General features: G+C 39.2%; 1 protein-coding gene and 1 pseudogene across 6 annotated transcripts in view; one reads left to right on the top strand and one right to left on the bottom strand.

Moving 5' to 3' along the window:
* Positions 1 to 24,178, top strand: part of NFAT5 (nuclear factor of activated T cells 5) — a 96,200-nt gene that overhangs the window by 7,464 nt on the left and 64,558 nt on the right. The window lies entirely within an intron of this gene.
* LOC311583049 (large ribosomal subunit protein eL31-like) lies at positions 1,038 to 22,428 on the bottom strand (annotated as a pseudogene). The gene is made up of 2 exons: positions 22,369 to 22,428; positions 1,038 to 9,308 (listed from the first exon to the last, which is right to left on the bottom strand). The product of its transcript is annotated as a large ribosomal subunit protein eL31-like (transcript).

Raw genomic sequence — 24,178 nt, 5'->3', positions numbered from 1 at the left:
TTGCCTTTGCCTTCCAAGTGCTGGGATTGTAGGTGTGTGCCACCACACCCAGCTTGCCAATTTAAGATTTTAAGAAAACAAGTTATAAAACCTGCATTTGGGAATTACTAAAGTTGATAAATAGATTAAAATTACCCTGTCATTCAGCAGAGTTTGCATTTAGCCTTCCTATTAAACAGTGCGGGGTCTTTTTGCTACCACGATTTTACTTAATATAATGATTGCCTGGCAAGAGGTACAGAGTCTTAACTAATTAATATAATAATACATAACCATTAAAATGACTTCAGCTTCAGGGGATCCAGTGCCCTCTTCTGGCCTCAAAGGGCCCCTCACATTCATGGCATACATACACATAAATTTTAAAAAATAGATACATTTTAAAATTTTGTATTTTTGTTTTTAAACATTTATTTTTATTTTATGAGTGTGAGTATCTTGCTTGTTTGCATGTATACCCTGTGCAAGCAGTGTCTAGGAGACCATAAGGGGTTTTGAGATCTTCTGGAACTGGAATTAGAGGTGGATGTTAAGTCACCATGTGGGTGCTGGGAATTGAACCCCTGTCCTCTGCAAGAGCAGGAAGTGCTCTTAATTGTGTGTGTGTGTGTGTGTGTGTGTGTGTGTGTGTGTGTGTGTGTCTGTCTGTCTGTCTGTCTGTCTGTCTGTCTGTCTTACTGGAAAGAGGTAACTGAAAATATCTAACATTTAAAACCCATTGGTGCATGTCTTTAATCTCAGCATTCCATAGTTCTGTCTCAAAAACAAAACAAAGTAAAAAACCCAACCCTATTGGATTCAGGCCTGGAGAGAAAGCAGAAAGGTTCAGAGCTGGCTGTTCTTACGTGGGACTTGGGCTTGGTTCCTACATAGTGGTTCACAGCCATCCATCCCTAATTCCAGTTTCATGGGATCTAATGCCCTCTTATGATCTTAAAGAGTGCTAGACATGCCTGTGATGCGTGCACATATATGCAGGTAAAATAAAAAATAAACATTAAGAAATCTATTGGTTCTTTTTTGTTTTAAATTTTTATTTAATATTTATCAGCCTGGGTCATACCTAAAGACTGTGACTATCATTATAAAAATAGTGATACTCAAACATACCAGAAGTTGGAACTAATTCATCTCAGCTTCTCGTTCATTCTCCCAATGATTCCCTATTGTGTGCTTTATTGTCAGTCCTTTATTTCTGTTTTATTTTGTTGAGACAGGGTTTCTTTGTGTAGCCCTTGCTGTCCTGGAATTCTCTCTGTAGACCAGGCTGCCCTCGAACTCACAGAGATCGGCTTGCCTCTGCCTCCCAAGTGCTGGGATTACAGGCATGCCTCACCACTGCTTGACTAGTCTTTTGTTTTTGGAGAAAGGTGGTTTTGGGTTTTGGGTTTTGGGTTTTGTTGTTGTTGTTTTTTGGTTTTTGTTTTTGTAGCCAAAGCTGGTCTCTAAGAGGATGGCTTTGAATTGCCTGTCCTCTTGGTTCTACCTCCTAAGTGCTAGAATTAAGCAGTGTGAGAATTAAAGGAATATAGGATTCTTTAAGAAGTTTCCCAGAGATAATGGAAGAAATTCAATATATTACACAATAGAAATCAGTAGAAACATGGTGAGCCTTTGAAGGGCAACTTTTTTATTTACTTAGTTAAGTTTATTTTTTGGCTGTTTTGTTCTGTTTTTTGAAACAGGGTTTCTTTATGTAGCCTTGGCTGTTCTGGAAGTTGCTCTATAGATCAGGCTTGCTTGGAACTCAGACGTCTACCTGCCTCTGTCTCCCGAGAGCTGGACTTTTAAAGTTATGTGCCACTATCTACCCGGCTTATTTTACTTATTCAAAATAAGTTGTTTTTTTTTTTCATATACTGTGAGATTCCATTGGAGATTTTTCCTTTGTGAGAGGTTATCAGTTGATAGTTTCTTGTTAGAGGAGTTCATGTCCTCTTTGAGGGGAGTATTTTAGTGTTCACAGTTAGCAAATGTTTGCTATCTTAGGTAAGGATCTTTATGAGTTAGCTGTAGCACATCACAGGTTAAACTCTGTCTTGGCTGATAATCAGGCTTAGGAGTGAAAAGTGGGAAAAGAAAAAAGCAGAAGCCATAAGATAACTTAAAATGGGGATGATTAAGTCACTTGAGTTTCAGTGTCTCTCTCTCTCTCTCTCTCTCTCTCTCTGTGTGTGTGTGTGTGTGTGTCTCTGTCTCTCTCTCTGTCTCTCTCTCTCTGTGTCTCTGTCTCTCTCTCTCTCTCTCTCTGTGTGTGTGTGTCTCTGTCTCTCTCTCTCTCTCTCTCTCTCTCTCTCTCTCTCTCTCTGTGTCTCTGTCTCTCTCTCTCTCTCTGTGTGTCTCTCTCTGTCTCTCTGTCTCTCTCTCTCTCTGTGTGTGTGTGTCTCTGTCTCTCTCTCTCTGTCTCTTTAATTTGGTTTATCACTCTGTGTTCGTATGAAGTGTGGTGTAGATGGGTTACTCACCATACTGTGGAGGCTGGGGACAACTTTCTGGAGTTAGTTCTCTTTCCACCATGGGTTCCAGAGATGGAGTTCACATCATCAAACTGTTAGTCTTGCTGAGCCAGGGCACTTGATTTCTTTGGCAGTAGTACTCCTATGGCATCACAAGGATCTGTTTCTGCTGCTTCTTATTTCTGCTGGTATGTGTCAGAGACAAAATGAAATTGAGAAGAGATGGGCAACAGAATAGGAGCCTCAGAATTGGTTCTTTCTCTTGCTAGGTCTGGTTTTTGTTTCCTGAACTTCCTGAAAGTTCTGTGTTAAGAATTAGAATATTTCCATTCTAATTCTAGTGTGGCCCTGAGAACCTACCTGAAGGAAATCACAGTAGTTTTCTTCACTACAAGCATCCAGGGTACTTTCTTTGGAGTTACTAAGTTACTTTTCCTTTTCAAAAAGGCAAAACAATATGAAAGATTTTTGTTGTTTTCATTTAAAACAGGATATCTTCAATCCAGGTTTGCCTTAAGCTTTTTTATATACTTGAGGATGACCTTGAACTAATTCTGATTCTCCTGTCTCTACCTCTCAAGTACTGGGGTTATAGGCCTATGCTCCCATACCTACTTATGTAGTGCTGAGCAACAAACTCAGGACACTGTGAAAGCTAGGCAGGCATTGCACTGACTGACCTACATCTTCAGCACAGAATATGAGTTCTTTGGTTCCTTACAAGTAAGTTCACAGTGTTTTGCTTAACTGTGTAGAAAATGCTGATTTTGAATAAAATCGAAATTTGATTAATAGTTATACATACTAAATTCTACACTACTATTAGGATGCTAGACATTTAAATGATTTTTAACACTATGAAAGAACACGTTTGTTGGTAAAGATTCACTCTAGCTATCTGTCTGTCTATTTACTTATTTTGAGGCTCTGGCTGTCCTGGTACTTACTGGCCTATCCTTGAACTCATTGAGATCAGACTGTCTTTGCCTCTCTGCCTCCCAAGTGCTGGGATTAAAGGTATGCACCTCTATGCCTGGGTATAGAGGCTTTATTACACAAGTATGTTTGTTTTAAAGTTTCATTACAGACATCTTTATAAATTATTAAGATAGAGCATGTTTAAGTGTGCCCTATGGCAGTGGCTGCAAACCAGATATAGGTTTAAATTAACAAGTTGCTGTTCTTCACAATGGAGTAACAATGAGAAGTTTAAGATTATGTTGTTCCTTTTTTACATTAACTACTTGTGTATACATATAGACAGGCATGTGTCACAAAATACGTGTGTAGAAGTAAGAGAGTAACCTGAAGGGACTTACTTGATGTTTTGTGTTGCTCCATATTGAACCAAAGCCCTCATGCTTGCATGCTCAGCATATATTCCAACACTGAGCTGCAGCCTAGAAATAATTCTTTTAAAAATAAAATGTCAGTCAAACGAGGCAAGCATTTATCAATACAGAATAAAGTCTTGACTACTTTATTTCATTGATTAGAATAACTATTTATATTAAGGGCAGCAAAACCTACTTGGTTTGTTTGTTTGTCTGGTTGTTTGGTTGGTTGTTTTTTTGAGATAGGGTTTCTCTGTAGCCTTGGCTGTCCTGGACTCACTTTGTAGACCAGGCTGGCCTCGAACTCACAGTGATCTACCTCCTTTGCCTCCCTGAGTGCTGAGATTAAAGGCATGTGTCACCACCGCCTGGCACAGAATCCTACTTGTAAACTTACTTTTATTTAAGAACATGCTGACTTTAGTGATAGTAAACTACTAAAAACATGTGAGAGGTTCTGCATCATTAACATTGGGAAGTATAATTAAAATCACCAGAAATATTTCTTACTTGCTGGCATGGCTATGGTCAAAAACATGAGCCAAATTGTAGGACATGTTTGTAGTCCCAGTTACACAGAAGACTGAGGTATTAAAACCCTTGAGCCTAGGTGTTTGAAGCCAGCTTGGGTAACGTAGTAAGACCCTGTCTCAAAGAAATAGAAAAGGACAACAACAAAAAAGATACTGTTTACGATCACGTGAGATATATACACTATTGGTGGGAATGTAAAATCATGAAGCTCTCATTGTAAAGAATCTGGTATTTCCTCAGAAAAGTTGGAACATTCTGGGCTAGAGAGGTGGTTCAGTGGTTAAGAACACTGGCTATGGGCTGCAGAGATGGATGGCTCAGAGGTAAGAGCACTGTCTGTTGTTCCAAAGATCCTGAGTTCAATTCCCAGCAACCACATGGTGGCTCACAACCATCTACAAAGAGATCTGGTGCCCTCTTCTGGTATGCAGGCACACATTTGGGCAGAACAATGTATACATAATAAATAAATAAATAAATAAATAAATAAATAATAAGAAAAAAAAAGAACACTGGCTATGAATCATTTAGGAGTGACAAAACTGTCCTATACTTTATAATAATGGCTATAAAAACTTGCAAGTAGATGAATTTTGTATAGTATATTAATTATATCAGTGCACACATATATGCATAACATGTACAGGAAAAGTGTAATCAAAACAATAGGATTATACTTGAATTTTTTGTCTAAGGCAAGCTCTAATAATAAAGTATTCATTATGGAATATAAAATACATTGACTGCTGTAGCGGCTATGTACAACAGGCAGTTCCTCAAGGTTAAGCATAATTCTCACACATCCATCTATTCTACTTGTGGTTACATACGAAAGCAGGGATTTAAAACAGATACTTTCATACTAGCAACGTTTTTATAATAGTGAAAGATGGAAATGATATAGCTCAAGGGTAGAATGCCTGCCAAGCATACATAAGGCTTTAGTTCATTCACTCACACAGAAGGTCTGGCAAGGTGGCACATACCTGTAACCTCAGCAGGCTAGAAAAGTATGAGTATGTTGCCAACCTGGTCTACGTAGACTGGCTCAAAAAAAAAAAAAAAAAAAGATGAAACAATGTCTGTGAATACATGTAATAGCTAAGCAACATATATTATTTATGAGAACAGTGAAGTATCATTCACCCTAAAACAGAAATTTTAATACTTCCCACATTGAATACTAACTTTGAAAACAGAAAATAAGCCAGTCATGGCTTATGCCTATAAACCCAACGCTTAGGAGGTAGAGGCTGGAAGTGGACAGCCTAGTCTTTGCTACATAGCTATCCTGTCTCAGAAAACAAAAACAAAGTGAGGTAAGCCAAACAGAAAGACAAGGCTTGGCTAAAAGATGTGCTCGTATATTATTGTGAGTTACTTAATGTCATGAATTGTATGCTTAAAAATGCCTAAGATAGTATAAATTTAATATATTTTACCATAAAAATGTTCATAATTTTAAAACTTTAAGTGAAACATACTGAGTCTCTTCTTCTTTCTCTCTTTTTCTTGGGGGGTAGTGGTACTATGTTTCAAGTAGTTCAGGTAAATCTCAAATTCAATATGTAACTGAGGATGACTTTAAGGTTGTGATTCTCTTGCCTCTGCCTCCTAACTTCTGGGATTGCAGGTGTGAGCCTTGGCTGTTGTACTACATACTTAATAATCAGAAACTAGATAGATGGCTTAATGAAAAATTTATGAGTAGGTATATTAGTCTCACTTAGATGGGATAAAATCACTATTGCATGTCTGATTCATTTTGTTGATTTGTAGAAAGCAAATGTTTATATTTAATAATAGGAGGATTGCAGTTACCCAATAAATGTCATAGAATTGTGGCAGTGAGCCCAAAGAAGAAAATCTACATTAGTGAAGTGAGACACAGTTTTGTAGCTATGGAAATTTTAAGCTATACTGAGCCTCAGCAAGGTGTTTATGTGCTTGTATCATTAATTAGACATTAATGGGGTTAATGAGGGTCTTGGATAATTGTTAAATTGAGATATAATTATGTTCATTGAAGATCTTGTTTAAAGGGCACTGTTGGGTGGTTTAACACTTGTTTTATATGAACATTAAAATATTTTTGTTTACTTTTTATGAGATAATTTTATATGAAGGTTTATATGAATTTTTGGTTTTTTCAGAGATAGGGCCTCACTTTTTAGCTCAGGCTGGCCTCTTAACTCATGGTCCTGCTTTAGCCTGTTGAGCGCTAAGATTACAAGCTTGTGCTGCCATGTCTGGCATATATGAAAATGTTTTTTCACGTTGTGCTAATACCTATAAATATTTTTTTTGGTTTGTTTGTTTGTTTGTTTTTGTTTTTTGAGACAGGGTTTCCCTGTGTAACCTTGGCTGTCCTGGACTCACTATGTAGACCAGGCTGGCCTCAAACTCACAGCGATCTGCCTGCCTCTGCCTCCTGAGCCCTGGGGATTAAAGGCGTGCGCCACCTTGCCTGGCTAAATATTTTTTAAGTGAATATATTTTGCTAGAGCATTTTGAAGAAAAGTTAAATCTACTAAAAGGAACATTTTAAAAATTTGGATAAATTATCCTTTAAGATTTTTATTTACAAAAAAAAACTTAGAAAAATTTAAAGCTTATTTTTCAGGCTATAAACTTTTTTTCATGGTTCCTTTTTATTTTTTCTGTGCATTGGTCTTTTGCTTGCGTGTATGTCTGAGAGGGTGTTGGACTTCTAAAACTGGAGTTACAGACAGTTGTGAGTTGCCATGTAGGTGTTGGGAATTTTTTTTAAAAAGCATGTATGTGAGGGTGGGTGGAGGTACGTGCATGTGCTTGCAGATGTCACTGGGGGCCAGAAGAGGAAATCAGATCCCCTAGGGCTGGAGTTAGATGGTTATGAGCTGCCAAAACTGGGTATTGGAAACTGAAGTTGGTCTTCTGAAAGAACTGTACGTTGTTCAAGTGCTCTTAACCTCTAAGTCATCTTTCCAGCCCTAATTTTTTTGTAATGATCTTACACTGTTATAGCCTGCTTCACTAAACTGTACGTTACAGAATACACGTTTGATATGGTCCTAATGTGTGCTTCTAATGATTGCATTCTATCAATTTTTGTTTGAGTCATTTATTTACCACCAGTCTTGCACTAATGGCATTTACATTTAGGGTGTTTCCAGTTCTGCTTTTATAAACAGTGCTGTGGAGAGCAGTTTTACATGTGTATTTAACTGTATTTTCTCTTTAATTTAAATTTATAAGTGACTAGACTTGATGACATAGGTTTGTAATACAGCTGCTCAGGAAACTGAAGCAGTAGGATTTAAAGTTTAACAGTGATCTAACAGTGAGTTCCGAGACAGCCTCAGTTGTTGAGTGAGACCTTTAAACAAACAAACAAACGAGAGAGAGAATATGAATATTTCAGGTTTAAATATGTATTTTTCTAGGATTTTTTTTCCCAAACCAAACTAATTCTAGAGTTTTGATATAATTTGAACACTGTGTATGTTTATTTCCTAAATATGAATGCATAAATTAACCAACAAATCTTAGAATTTTATTTTATTTGTCACGTTTTAAAAATATGACCTTTGCCTTGTCCTCTGCTCTTATGTTATAATAAAATATCTGAGGAGGGAGCTGAAATGAAACGGCATTTGCCAAATGAATAACTTGGTTCATCGCTTTTATTATGGTCATAGTCCCTGGAAACTGTTATGAGGGCTCGACTTCTGACTTACATGCCACCTTTCCTTTTGTTGTTTTGAGACAGTGTCACTAAATTGTCCAAGCTCTTCTAGAACTCACTCTGTAACCCAGTTAGGCCTTAAAATTTTGAATACTCTGTTTCTTCCTTCAGAGTATCCAGGATTACACTAATGCCACCAGCAACTCTGAAAATACAAGACTGGTTTGATCCTAAAACTGGTTGGTATATAAAATAAGAACTACGGAGTGTCCGGGCGTGGTGGCGCACGCCTTTAATCCCAGCACCTCGGGAGGCAGAGGCAGGCGGATCACTGTGACTTGAGGCCAGCCTGGTCTCAGGGGGGAAAAGAAAAAAAAACGGAGGGAAGATGGTAAACTGACATAAGTTCATTATTGGAAGAAAATATATCATTAAAATTCTTATTGTTATTGTTACTATTATATGCATGGGTGTTTTGCCTGCAAAGAGGTCAGAAAAGGGCTTCAGATCCTATGGAACTGGACTTACAGATGATATAAGCCATGTGGGTGCTGAGAATTGAACCTGAGTCTTCTGGAAGAGCAACAAGTGCTCTTAATTACCGAGCCATCTTTCCAATCCTCAAAATATTCCATTTTGTATAGTGAAAGAACACAACAAGCTTTATAAGCTTCATGATGCATGCGTATAATCCCTGCAGAAGTAGGCAAATTGGGAGTTCAAGGTTATCCCCAACTACATAGTCAGTTAGAGAGGAGCCTGAGTTCTATGAGACCTTGTCACAAACAAAATGCCCTGGAAAATGAAATAAGTAGTAGTTATCATCATCGTTGTCGTTGTCATTGTCTTGAACTCCCCCAAATTTCTTTTGTGGGGCAGGGAGTCGTTCTGTAACTTTATTTGGCATTCAGCAGGTTAGTTCTCATCCACATTGACAGTCTGTAGATTCTTGAATGTGGTAACAGGCACGTAAGTTACCAATGTGTAGAGCTTGTTGGGTGAATCCTCATCTTCATTACGTTTTCTGGATTAATGTACTAGGATACAATATGGAACATTTCTTATTCCTTTGACCCAGACAGCTTTATTGAGCCTGGATTCTATGCGCACATCTGGAGTCCCCATCTCCTTCATGGCAAATTTCCCAATTTCTTTGAGTGCCTGAGGAGCACACTTCTGGAAGCCCACTCCATGGATGTGATTGTGAATGTTGATGGTGTATCCTCGGGTCACCACCTTGTTCGTGGTGGAACAGCCCTTCTTTTTCTCACCACCCTTCTTTGCGAGAGCCGTTCTGCCGGGCCAAAGCTGGAAAGGCTAGATCAAGACTTCTTAAGCTTTTCTACTCATAACCTCTTTTCAGGCTTGAGGAAGTTTTATATGACCCTGTGTATCATTGGTATGAAGTCAGTATACAGATCTAACATTTGTTGATAATAAATCAATAAATAGATTTATTTTAAAGTAATTATTTGGTATATATACATAATTCTATTGTTTATAAAAGATTAAAGCAAATATGCATACTAGTGAGATGAATGTGATTGTCCTTACATGAGAGTTAAATCTTGGCTGAACTTTGATGCCTAAGGTACAGAGCATTTCAGTGTTTTTCAGCAATGATTGATATTTTGATTTTGTAATCTTTGATACTGAGAATACTGCTTGGCATAAATACATAGTACAAAATGGCAGACTTATGTTTAGTGCCATTTCAAAAATTTTTGGAAATTGTTTTAACCTTAAACCAAAAGTCTTTTAATGACATTTTAAAATAATACTCAGATCAAATTTGATTTTAGGAAGTATAATTAACACCCCCTTTTCCCTAAGATTTAACTTTTAAAATTTTGTTTTTTTGAGACAGGGTTTCTCTGTGTGGCTCTAGCTGCCCTGGAACTCTCCAGGTGATCCCAGAGATCCACCTGCCTCTGCCTCCCTATTGCTGGGGCTGAAGACATGTGCTTCATTGCCCAGTATTTTATCTTTCTGTTGTTGGGTTAATAGTTTGAATTTTTTATTTATTTATGTGTGTATTTTTGTCTGTCTGTGGGCATGTGCACATTTGTGTGTGTCTACAGAGGTCAGAGATGCCAGATCCTTCTGGAGCTAGGGTAATAGGTCTGGCGTGGGTGCTGGCAACCACATGCCAGTCCTCTGGAAGAATAGTGCATACCATCTCTCCAGCTCCACGGACATTTCATATATTTGTATGTGTGCTTGTATGAATGTGTGTCCACGTGGTGTGAAGGTGCCCATGGGGATCAAAAGAGGGCACCAGCTATAGAGTGGTCCTTTACAGCTGGTATTATAGGCAGTTGTGAGCACCCAACATGGATGCTGGGAACTGAACTCTAGTCCTGCAGAGCAGTAAGTGGACTTAACTGCTGAGCAGTTACTCCAGCCTCAAAAAAAAAAAAAAATATATATATATATATATATATATACATATATATATGTATATATATAATTTTTATTTTTTGCCTCAGTATATTTTTAATTAAAAAATTGAATTAACAAATAGAGGATTTTCTACATCTGAAGAAGTCTCTTTACCATCTACACACACACTTTTTTTTTTAATATTCTTAAAAGTATCCTGCTTTAATACATTTTTTAAAATATCTATTACTGGGAGTGGTAGTGCATACTTTTAGGCCCAGCACTGTTGGGGGTTGGTCTGGGTGTATTATAATGCTAATGACCTCCCATGATTTAATTGCCTAATTGCGTTGAGGTTGAGAGGAGTGCATCTTCTTTGTCTTTATTGTGTAAACCTTGCTCTGCCTAATTTAAAGTTAATTGGTTAATAAAGTTCTTAAAGCCTATGACTGGGCAGAAGAGAGGTAGGTGGAGCTTAGGTTCGGGCTGGGGTGAGATGGAGACCACTAGGGGGAGATAGAAGGGAGATGAGCTGAAGTAGAGGCGTTTAGGATTGTACTGGATGGATTAGGAGCATATCATCAAGGGAAGTAAGTGCAAGTGTGCCCTGAGGACAGACTGATGGAATAGAAATTACTCAGGCAAGAGCAATTATGACAAGTAACTTGGGTGTGTAGCTTAGAGGGTTTATACCTGCCCATTTATGACGTCTTAAAGCTTTTATAAATTTAAAAGGTCTCTGGGTCGAATGTTTGGAAACTAGCTGGGCTAGAGAAGCCTTTTAGAGTCAAATAGCCTTTCCACAACACAGCACTTTGGAGCCAGAGGCAAGAGGATCCATGTGAGTGTGGGTGGGATCTCTGTGATTGTGAGTTTAGTCCGGTCTATAAAGCCATTCTGGGCTATCCAGGGCTGTACAGTAAGATCCTCTCCCCGCCTCCCCTCCTCTCCAATATGTGTGTGTGTGTGTGTGTGTGTGTGTGTGTGTGTGTGTGTGTGTGTATAACTTGCATAACATGTACAGCTCTGAGTTCAAGCTTAGTTAATAAAATTAATTATGGGGCTGATAGGGTGGAGAGATGGCTCAACAACAGCACTTAACATCAATAGCTGTGCTTCCAAAGAAACTAGGTTTGATTCCTAGCACCCAAATGGCAGTTTACAACTCTGTGTAACTCATGTTCCAGGGATTGGACTCCTTCTGGCCTCCATAAGCATCAGGCATGCATGTGGTACACAGACATATATATTCAGACCAAACAATATAGAACAAATACAAATATTTGTAAGTTAAGTAAATTTAATTATATTTCATTCATTTATGTGGGGGAAGCATGCCATGGTACATATGTGGAGGTAGAGAACAGTTTGTTTAAAAAAATGAGTGCTCTCTTTCTACCATGTAAGTTTTGGGAATCAAATGCCAGTCGTCAGGCTTGGTGGCAAGCCCTTAGCTACCAATACATTTCTGAAAGTGTTAATAATCCACTATGTCAGAGGTGAGATGTAAAGTCCATTTGGAACGGATTGCAGTGTTATGAACAGAAGGCTAGTTAGTTAAGTGATAAATATAAGTGGAGGGCATAGAGGCAGGTAGGCACTGTACTAAAACGAAAAGAGGTGCAACAAGAAGCTGCTGAGGGAAAGTAAAAAGATACAGCAGCAACATCAATAGGAATTTTTGCTGGGGTAAAGGAGTTAATGAAAGGAATAAAAAGGAAAAGATGGGGCAGGTCTATTGGCATGGGATCCTTATAAACCGAGCTACTCTGGAGTAAGAGGCATGAGGATCCCAAGTGTAAGAGTTATCTAGTGGGGCTGGAGAGATGGCTCAGTGGTTAAGAGCACTAGTTGCTTTTCCAGAGGGCCCAGGTTCAATTCCCAGGATCCACATGGCAGATCACAACTGTCTGTAGGTAACTCCTGTTCCAGGGGATCTGACATCCTCACACAAACATACATACAGGCAAAACATCAATATACATTAAATAAAAATAAATCTTTAAAAAAAAAGTTGTCTAGTCTGACTGAACCTTGTCAAAACACAGGAAAAAAGAAAAAGAGATCGGGGACTATATCTCCATGATAGGACACTTGCCTAGCATGTACATGGTACTGAATCCAACCCTCAGTGTCACAAACAAAACAAACATACAAACAAATAGAAGAAAGTTTTGGCACCAGGCAGTACTGGCACACACTTTCAGTCCCAGCAGTAGGGAGTCAGAGGCAAGAGGATATCTTGAGTTCAAGGCCAACCTGGTCTACAGAGTGAGTTCAGGATAGCCATGGCTACACAGAGAAACCCTGTCTCTAGAAACAGAAAGGAAAGAGAGAAAGGAGAGAAAGAAAAGTAAGTAAGTTTTTGGCACCCAAGGAAAAAACAGGGATTTGAGATTTACAGTTTGTATTTCTCTTGAATTTAAAGGGACAGATAACAGTCTTGTATGGGTATGCTCACCTTTAATCCCACTGAGGTAGGTGGATCTCTGAGTTTGAGGCCAGCCTGATCTACATAGTGAGTTAAGGACAACCAGGGTTACACAGTGAGACTGTCTCAAAAACAGATGGATGAGTGGTGTGTGCCTTTAATCCCAGCACTCAGGAGGCAGAGGCAGGTGGATATTTGTGAGTTCGAGCACAGCCTGGTCTACATAGCAAGTCCAGGACAGCCAAAGATACACAGAGAAACTTTGTCTCAGAGGAAAAAAAAATGGATGGATGGATGATAAAGAGACAGATGAGGATATGGAAGTTTGAAAATTTATGACCAATGGCCTTTTTGTTTTGTTGTTGTTTTATTCGAGACAGGGTTTCTCTGTGTAGCCTTGGCTGTCCTAGACTCGCTTTGGTAGACCAGGCTGGCCTCGAGCTCACAGCAATCCTCCTGCCTCTGCCTCCCAAGCCTGGGATTAAAGGTGTGTGCCATCACCCCCGGCTTCATTATCATCTTTTGTCTAATAAACTTCATAATTAAATATGATGACTGTTATAAATAATGTATTTAGTTGAGTGCAATGATATACCTGTAATCCCAGCCCTGCTGAGGCCAAGGCAAGAGAGTTTAAGGCTAGCATAATATACATATGTAACAAAGCTCTTTCTTAAGCAAAACTAAATAAACATCATTTATTCAAAGAATATTTAATGATAGAAAAAATTGCTCATGATGGAATGTTTAAGTTTTTAAAAGGAAGATATGAAACTGATTCTGGGCTGAGGTTGCAGTTCAGCATATAATTAATTAATTTCCTTGCATAGAATATGTGAAGACAAACAGAAAACCTATAATGCTATTTAAAATTTTTTTTCTTTTTAAAATAATTTATTTAAGCCAGGCTTGGTGGTGCATGCCTTTAATCCCATCACTCAGGGAGGCAAAGGCAAGGGGATTGCTGTAAGTTTGAAGCCAGCCTCATCTACAAAGTGAGTCTAGGACAGCTAAGGCTACACAGAGAAACCCTTTCTTCAACAACAAAACAAAGGTGTATTCATTTATTTTTAATCATGTGCATGGATGGGGTTGCCCATGGATGCCAAAGGCATTGAATTTCCTGGAGCTGGAGTTAGCAAGAGTTTGTGAACACCTGACATGAACCACTAGATATGGGTGCTGGGAATTGAACTACATCCCCTGAAAAAGCAATGCATTCTCTTAACTGTGAAGCCATCGTTTTAGCCCCTAATTAATATTTTTAAATGTATTTATTTTATGCATATGAATATTTTGCCTTCATGTGTATACATGGCCACAGAGGTCAGAAGAGTGTGTCCGATTCCCTGGATCTGGAATTTTAATGGTTGTGAGCCACTATGTTGTTGCTGGGAACCAAACCAAGTCCCCTATAAAAGCAGCAAATGATCTTATTTAACCTCTCCAGCTTGTTTTTCTGTCTTTTAAAAATACCAATAAAAAAATGAACTAAGACATTGGGAATTCTCTATACTTAATTTTAAAAAAAGAGAGCACCGGATATCCTAAAGCTGGCGTTATAAGAGGTTGTGAGCCACCTGACAAGAGTGCTAGGACCCATACTCAGTCCTCCAAAAGAGCAGCAAGTACTCTTAACCATCTAGGATATCACTCCAGCCAATATTTTTTATATACTTTCATGAAAAAAAATTAACTAGGTTCCCCCCCCCCTTGTGTGTGTGTGTGTGTCTGTCTGTCTGTCTCTCTCACAATTTATTTATACTTATTTGTTTACTGTATATGGGTGTTCTATCCACACACCAGAAGAGGGCATTGGATTCCATGAGACTACAATTATAGATGATTGTGAGCCACCATGTGGATGGTGAGATTTGTTTTTTTCCTTCGAGACAGGGTTTCTTTGTGTAGTCTTTGCTGTCCTGAACTCACTTTGTAGATCAGGCTGGCCTCAAACTCACAGTGATCCACCAGCCTCTGCCTCCCACGTGCTAGGATTAAAGGTATGCGCCACCACGCCCTGCTGGATGGTAAGAATTTAACTCAGAATCTCTGGAAGAGTAATCCCATGCTACACACACACACACACACACACACACACACACACACACACACACACACACACGGTGTGGAGGTTAGCAGTTGATATTGGAAGCCCTCCGTGATCTGATCCCTAACCACTGAATCTTCTTATACTGGGACTTATGCACTAATGGAGGACCATGCATGGAGAGAACCTAGACCTCTTGTTCAGATGTAGTTGATAGGCAGCTCAGTCTCTATGTGGGACCCCTAATATGGGAAGCAGGGACAGTCTCTGATGTGGACTCTGGTAACTGCTCGATGATCATAGCCCTCTGGCAAGGTGGTCTTGCCAGGCCACAGGGAAGAGGATGCAGGCAGTCCTGATGAGACTTGATAGGCTGGGGTCAGTTGGTAGGAGAGAGAGGGAGGGAGGGGGCTACAATTAGGATGTAAAGTGAATAAATTAAAAAAAATTTCTTTTACAAACTTGTCACAGTAAGAGATAAACAAAAGTAGCTAATAATGAAATTAGAACAATTACAAAACACATTGCTAATATAGTAAAGTTGCCAGTCTTACTACCCTATATAATAAGGATTGCTTCGTTTCCTGGATAGTTGGGATTATAATCACATGCCACAGTGGTAACTTGGTAGTGTTTTCTTCAGTGAATTTCTTCTCCTTTACTGTATCTCAGGCTTTTTCTTGTAACTGGTAGTTTTCTTTATACTGTCAGTATTTATATATTATATAAATAATATAAACCATCAGCAGCCCTGTCTTCTCAAGTATCCTTTTCCTTCTCTTTAGAAAGGTTAGCCACTTACTCTACACAGGAAGTACCTTTTTCCACATCCAATAAGTGAATTCTTTCAGGTTCTTTGTTTCTTGAGCTGAGAAATTTTCACATTTGGAAGTCCTCAACATTCTTTCTGACACTTTTTATCCTTCATACTTATATTTATAGTTACTATTTTGTTTGTTTGTTGTTGAGACAGAATCTCTAGCCCTGCCTATACTGAAATTCACTATGGTAGACCAGGCTGACCTCAAACTCAAAAAGATCCATCTGCCTCTGTTGACTCCTGAGCGCTGGAATGAAAGGCATGTGCCCCCACGTTTAGCTCTTAATTATATATATTTTATTTCTTTGGTTGGTTTTGGTTTTTTTTTTTTTTTTTTTTTTTTTTTTGGTTTTTTTGAGACAGGGTTTCTCTGTGTAGCCTTGGCTGTCCTGGACTCGCTTTGTAGACCAGGCTGGCCTCGAACTCACAGGGATCCGCCTGCCTCTGCCTCCCGAGTGCTGGGATTAAAGGCGTGCGCCACCACGCCCGGCCCGGTTTTGGTTTTTTGAGACAGGCTTTCTCTGTATAACCTTGGCTATACTTGCAGACTGAGCTGGCCTCGAACTCACAGAGATCCAAGTGCTGGGATTACAGGAATGCCCAGCACTTGATTACTTATTCTTAAAGTTCCTTCCTCTCTATGACTTTCCCATCCCTGCTGCTTTCCCATTCGTATTTGTCAGCATACTTAAATTTTAAATTTTTATTGTGTATGGTACATGATGTGGGTGTATGAGTATGTGTATGCCACAATGCCCATGTGGAAGTCTGTGGAAAATTCTGTGGAATAAGTCTTCTTCCTTATGTTGGTTTCAGGGATCAAACAGGTCACCAGTCTTGGCAGAGCAAGTATCTTTTCCTGTAGAACGATTTTGAAGTATTACCTCTTTTTTTTTTTTAATGTACTGTTAGCAATCCCAGAGTTTATTTTCTTATTAATGCACTCATCAAATGAGTACCTGTTTGTGTCAAGCACCATGCCTTTGTTCAGACAATTGAATGAACTGACCCAGTCACTGTCTCCATGATGTGTGGACTCTAATAAGAAATATATTTAAGTAAACTGGCAAATTTTAATATGTCATAAATATTGTGTAAGAGAAATAGAACTAAGTAATGAAATTGACATGAAGCTGCCATAGTGGCACATACTTGTCATCTCAGCATACTGGAATGCAGAAAGATTTACACAAGTTGAAAGTCAGTGTGGCCTAAAGGTGAGCCTGGCCTACATAGTAAGAGAAGATTGAGGTGGTCAGAAGAGCCACTTAGAACAAAATAATCAGTTGAAAGGGGCTATGGCAGGCGGCCCCTTTAAAACAGTGTTTTAAGGAAAAACAAAACAAAATATTTGCAAAAGTAAGAATACATGGATGGGGGGCTGGAGAGATGGCTCGGAGGTTAAGAGCAGTGGCTGTTCTTCCAAAGGTCCTGAGTTCATTTCCCAGCAATCACATAGTGGCTCACAACCATTTATAATGAGATCTGTTGCCCTCTTATGGCTCTCATGCAAGCAGAACATTGTATAAATAATAAATAAATAATCTTTTTAAAAAATATATGGATGAAGAATTGAAAATTGTTGTTTCTTGATAAGTGGAGAGAAAGGTGAAAATGAAGAGGAAAAGACAGCCATCACTCAACAAATACTTAATTTGTACCCCCATGTTATTAAATAGCTGTATTGTCAACCTAATTATAAAATTTAATAGCCCAGTCTTCATGATTGTTAGGAGCAATCAAAGCCAAGTTTTAGTGTCTTGAGTCTCTTATTTGCCTACTGCTATATGATTGTTCCCTCTTTCCTCTGTCCCTCCCTCACTTCCTTCCATTCTTCCTTTATGTATCTAGCCTCCAATTTTCTATGTAGTCAAGATTGACTTTGAACTCATGTTTTTCTTCTCTTCCTACCCATGTGCTGGCTTTATTATTTTAAACGATTCTTTTTTTTTTTTTATCTGTGATCTTCTAAGAGTGATTTTCTTTTAGATTTATGCCCCTAGTTCAGTATATGAGCTAGCTAAATGATGCTTAAGTTAAATTCTGTCAGATTACAGATGAAAGTAAGGAAGTGATGACATATTCTGAAATATGGTGAGCCTAAGTCTGTGACAAATAAGGTGTTAAGAAAATTGATTAACAGATAACATTTTGCCTGTATGTCTGTCTGTGTACCATGTGCTGTGCCTGGTACCTGCAGAGACCAGAGGATGGAATCCAATCCATTTTTTAAAAAATTTGTGTGTGTGCGCACATACATGCAGGTGTGTGTGTGTGTGTGTGTGTGTGTGTGTGTGTGTGTGTGTGTTTGTATCAAAGGTATGCATGTGCCTGTAGAGGCCAGAAGATGGCATCAGATCCCCTGGAGCTGGACTTATAGGGGATTGTAAGCTTCCTGATGGTGGGCACAGGGAACTGAGCACGGATCGTCTGCAAGAGCAGTCTCTTGAACATCACTTTTCTTTTTGAGCTAGAACTTTGATAATTTTTCTACCAAAGTTTTTCTTTTTGTGGGATTTGGTTTTAAGCAGAAGTTGTGACAAAGGAGCAAAAAACAACATAAGGAGTTCTGTGAGCATATTTGTATATGTGGGTATGGGTATATGTGTGTGTGCATGTGAACATGTGTATGCCCAGGTGGCCAGAAGCCGACCTCTAGGGTCATTCCTCAGAGCTGTCTATCTTGTTTCTTGAGACAGGCTCTCTCATCAGAACCTGGGCGTACTAGCTGGCAGTAAACTGCAATGGATCTGCCTCCTGTGGGTTTCCAGAGCTGGGATTGCAGTTGTGTGTCACTACATCTGACTTTTTCCATGAGTGCTAGATATCCAGTTTAACTCCTGGTGCTTGTGTATCAAGAGCTTTACCAAGTGATTCCAACCCATAGATTTGTTTGTTTGTTTGTTTTTGATTTTCGAGACAGGGTTTCTCTGTGTAGCCTTGGCTATCCTGGACTCACTTTGTAGACCAGGCTGGCCTCGAACTCACAGAGATTCACCTGCCTCTGCCTCCCAAGTGCTGGAATTAAAGGCGTGCGCCACCACCACCCGGCCCCATAGATTATTTTTGATGGCCTTTTAAATTTGCTTCCTTTTGATTTATTGAGTTGCTTTGAGATTGTTTTTCTCTTATCCTGTAGACTAGGTTGGCCCCGTTTGCTCTTAATAGTTTACTAACTTTGTTCCACACTGCCACTGCCTTCCTCCTTCTGACAGATTAATTAAGCAGCTTGAACATTGTGTTTCCTATATGGAAGCTCTTAAAACTCAGAGCACACCTCCTATTCACCGTGAATACCTTCAGCTTTACTTGTATTCTTTTTTTTTTTTTTTTTTTGGTTTTTCGAGATAGGGTTTCTCTGTGTAGCCTTGGCTGTCCTCGACTTGCTTTGTAGACCAGGCTGGCCTTGAACTCACAGTGATCCACCTGCCTCTGCCTCTTGAGTGCTGGGATTAAAGATGTGCAACACCATGCCCAGCTTTACTTTTATTCTTATTCCTCACTTTGGACAGTCATATAGCCAGTCTCTGATAATCCCACATGTGCCAAGCTTCTTACACAGATGCCCTCATCCTGCTCAAACTCTACAGTCTTAGATAGATGCTTCTGTGGCTGCATGGATTACAACTCCCCATGCTACAGTCTACTGCTCTCACGTGGCCACATTCTTTATAGCTGTACTGTACTCTAAATACCCAGACGTGAGCAACTTTCTGTGAAGATATCTTCATTAGTGTTTAGGCTCTGGTGCTGTGTGTAAGGTGCCCCCAACATACAAACTTCCTAGTGCTGTTCTGTCTCTGACATCCATGCTGGATATTATTTGTTTCGGGGCAGGGTTGTTCTTTTTTGAGACAGTCTTGCCACTTAGCAGTCCTGACTTAGTCCTGATATCCTGCCTCAGCCAGCTATATGGTGGGATTATTAGGCATACACCACAATGCATAGTTCATGGTTGGAACACTCTAAAAAATATCTGTGTAAGATTTTTGGAAATTATAAATAAGCCTTATATGTTTCACTAAGTGCTGTGTGGATCCTTTATGATGTCATTAAGAGTTTTGTTTCTTCTGGGACAGACTTAAGTAAAAGAATAATATAAAGAGTCCTGGTGACTTAGTTGGTAAAGTGCTTTCCATATAAACATAGACTTGAGTTTGATCCCTAGAAACCACATAAAAAGCTGGATGTGACAACATGTACCTGTAATCCTAGTAGTATGCAAGCAAGATTCTATAAGGGAAAGATTAGGAGCCAACTAGATAACAGCCTATAAAATCAAAGGTCATCAAGCCTGATGACCTTTGCTCAATCCTCAGAACCCACAAAGTAGAAAAAGACAACTGACTAACAAAAATGGTCCTCTGACTGTCACACACTTATCAAGACATGTGTCCACTCATATATACAAAATTAAATGTAAAAAAAACAAAATAAAATCAAGATGGAGAGCAAGTGAAGAAGATATCCAACATTGACCTCTGCCTCCACAGGTCCATAGACACATGTGAACATAATACAACCGCTCCCCTACCCCACCCCCACCCCCTTTCACTAAAACACAAAATAACAGGAAATTTAAAGTGTTGGTCTTTTTTGTTGTTGTTGGGCGGGGAGGCATGGACACAGTTTTCTAGTCCAGGTTGGCTTTGAACTCCCTGAGTTTCCAAGGATGGCCTTGAACTCCTGAATTTCCTAAGTCTACTTCCAGAGTACTGGAATTATAGGAGTGTGTCACCAGGCCAGGTTTATGCTGCTCTGGGGATTGAATGCCCCTGGGCAGTTGGTCTGTCAACTGAGCTACATCCCAAACTAACAGATAATTAAATAACTGGGTGATGTCTATGGAACTCTTAAGCTTTCTGTGCCCCCCCCATCCCCAGTTGGTATAAAGTGTACTCTTGTATATTATGTAAATAAGTTAAGACGCTAGTATGTTTGGGGAAAACAATGCAATCTGGAAATTAATATGAGTACACATATATTTGATAGCAAATCAGTGAGTTGGCTTACACTTCAAAACTGACAAAACTTGTTAAAACAGAGTATCACCTACGAGTTATTCTTGGACTCTATAATCTTTGAGAAACAAAATATTCAGTGGACCTGCAGCCAGTACATTTTTCCAGTGGAGATGCCAAATAGATGACTGTCAAGGGTGAAATGTTTTTGTTTTTAAACAAAATGAATGCTGTCTTTTCAATGTACAACTGTTGGTACATTGGAGAATGTCAGGACTTTGTCAAGAGTGTCCAATATGAAACATTAGCATGGGGATTCACCTGTTTATTGAGGGAATGAACAAAGGAGGGAAAGAGTAAGACAAATATTTCTTTCTTTTTTTTTTTTTTTTTTTTGGTTTTTCGAGACAGGGTTTCTCTGTGTAGCCTTGACTGTCCTGGACTCGCTTTGTAGTCCAGGCTGGCCTCGAACTCACAGCGATCCGCCTGCCTCTGCCTCCCGAGTGCTGGGATTAAAGGCTTGTACCACCACGCTCGGCTCAAGACAAATATTTCTTAAGCCTTTTTTGGAGAGGATTGCCTTAAGGAAACCTTCTGAGTTTAATCATAGTTACATATTTACAAGGATGGCAGATGTTTTTGTTTTCATATTTAAAACAAGATAAAAGTGTTTGCAAGTGGATTTTTCAGTGTGTTATCTATACCTGATGATTGAGCATTTGAGGTAGCATGTCTATAAACTGTGTCTATACCTGATAATTGGAGAATTTCTATTATTTATGTAATAGTACCTGTTTAAAGCATTAATTCATGCTTTGTTGCTTTTGGGGCGGGGGTTCGAGATAGGGTCTCTTTGTATATCTTTTGCTGCCCTACTAGCTCTGTAGACCAAGCCAGTCTCAAGCTTACAGAAATCCACCTGCCTCTGCCTCCTGAGTGCTGGGATTAAAGGCATGTGCCGCTACTACCTGGCTTCACTTCGTTATATATTTATATAAACATACATGTGTGTGTGTGTTTATTTATTATGTATACAGTACTCTGTCTGCATGTATGCCTGCACACCAGAAAAGAGTATCACCTTTACTCTCAGTCTAGGAGGCAGAGGCAGATGGATTTCTATGAGTTCAAGGTTATACTGTTCTACATAGCCAGTTATAGGGTAGCAAGAGCTATTATTCTCATTTGTAGCCCTGGCTGGCCTGAACTTGCTGTACAAACCTACCTGACTCTCAACTCAGAGTTCTCTCTGCTTTTTCATCCTTTTAAAAATATTTTTATTTAGCAGATTACTTGACCCAAAAAGAAAAATATATATATATATACATACACACACACACACACACACACACTGTGTGTGCATGTATGTATGCATGTCCCCTTGGCCAGAAATAACTTCACAGAGACTGCTTTTTTTCTTTTCATTTCTTCGTAGGCATAAGTCAGTATTCTACTCAACTTGATTACCTGAAAGTAAATAAAAGATTCCGGAGAGAAGTTAAAAAGGAAATGAACACTCTGACAATTTTGGTGTTTAGTCTAACCCCTACGCAATTGATTTCCGTTCTCTTGTCAGTAAAGGTGAAATGGAGACTACTAATCCAAAAAGGAATATAGTCTAGCTCTTAGAATAGTTCTTGCTATTTCAACTACATCCGTTCTGTGAGCTGTGCCTCATCCTCACGTACCACCTTCCATTGTATTTATTCAATATGATCTCCTAAAAAGAATACCTGTAATTCCACTGTCTGATCCAGTTTAGTTTTGTTGTTGTTCCTTTGTCCTATCTCCATGTTTCTTATTAGGAAAATACTACAGTCCTAGATTTTATAACCATTCCCTTTTATTTCATTACATATTTTTAATTTTTAATCTTAACAATGCTGGTATTTTTCTATTTTTCATGAGTAAAATTTGTCATAAGAATTGTTTTGAAATTAAGTGAGACTATATGTATGTTTAACATATACTCCCTTTTTGCATAGTGGCTGGCCGTTGAGAACGTTCAGTCAGTCATAATTGTAATTGTGTTACTAAATGTTGCTATTTTGCTATAAGAGAAGGACAAGAAAAATCTTTTGTTTTCCAGCCCTGGCTTTTCTTCCTAGACTCGAAGAGACCTAGAGAGTACAGGGCTTGGAGATCTGTTGTCTTTTTCTGAAATGAACAATAGCAGACTAAAGCTGTAGACAGCAGTACTTAGGGCACAGAATGCCCACCCAGGTAGGGAAATAAAGTGCACTTTTAGGTCACAAATGTTCTTTTTGCAAGAGCCTGAGTCCGGGTCTCAGTACCCATAAGGTGGCTCACAACCACCTGTAACAGCAATTCCAGGGAATCCAGTGCCCTCTTCTGAACCTGGTGGGCTCTTGTATACACATGCTGTACACACATAAACTTAGGCTTGCTCTCAAGAGCGTGTGCACACTCATCGTTTTAAAAAGCACACTTTCAGGCCTAATGGTGCGTGCCTTAGATCCCAGCCCTTGGGATGCAGAGGCAGGTGGATCTCTGTGAGTTTAAGGCCACCCTGGTCTATGTAGTGAGTTCCAGGACAGCCAGGGCCATAGAGAGAGATCTTGTCTCAGAAAACAAACAAACAAAAACACAGTTTTTTTTTTTATCCCTCTTACTGTTTATGCCTCAGGAAAAGATTCTATTTTGAGCTTGAGTGCACTGTGGTGAAAGTCTTCATAACTAGCACTGAAGAATAAAGGACTAAATTGACCCAGAAATAATCAGTAACATAAGTGGATCAATTAGAATTTCTAGAACTAATGACCAATCTAGCCAGCTAATTTTTACATTGTTGACTTTGTAACTAAAAACATTAAATTGTTTTGAGTACTTGGAAATGCTGATTTCATTCTTTCTCCTTTTCCAGTTGGGCTAGACCCTTACAGCAAATTCTTAATCTTCTTAGTATGCTCCCCATTCTGCTGATTTTATTTCTTTGTGTCCTTGTACCAGTCATCTGACTTCTGTCCTATCTTGATAGAGATCTTAAGTAGGTAAAGAGAAGTGCTTTGTGTGCTAAGTTTTGGTGTCTGACAGCAAGCAGGCCAGAACAGTGACATTTGGCGCCCTCTAGTGTTATAGCTCCTGTGCAGACCTTTGGTAGGATCCTTAGCTCTACAAAGTGCTTCAACTACAGTGCTTTTATAGGCCGAGGAAGATAGAATGCCTTAGCCCTTGGCAGAAACTGTAACTTTTGGGTATATCTAGATAAGGAAATGCTTAACTCTTGACAACTGTCAGTTTTACAGCGCCAGATCCTGGGATATCTGAGACCCTCAGTCCCAAAGGTTTGACAAGTCCCTGTAAGTCTTTCAATAACCACAGCCTACAGTGTCTTTTCTGGGTAGCCTTTTGTCTTTCAGTCTTTGCTCTTGCTCTTTGTCTGCTTTCTCTGCCTCGCCTTAACTTGGCCATCCTTGGGAACTCTTTAGCTACCTGTTTCAGCTGTCAAACAGCTTTTGCAGTTTGGCCTGCAGGCTGCCATTGCTGCTGCTTTACAGACTTTGCTTCTTGTGTTACCAGCTC

The sequence above is a fragment of the Acomys minous genome (assembly GCF_964271855.1).
Source record: "Acomys minous genome assembly, chromosome: 14".
Classification (NCBI taxonomy): domain Eukaryota; kingdom Metazoa; phylum Chordata; class Mammalia; order Rodentia; family Muridae; genus Acomys; species Acomys minous.
Note: the sequence above shows the minus strand (reverse complement) of the source record. Positions and strands in the feature narration are given on the sequence as shown.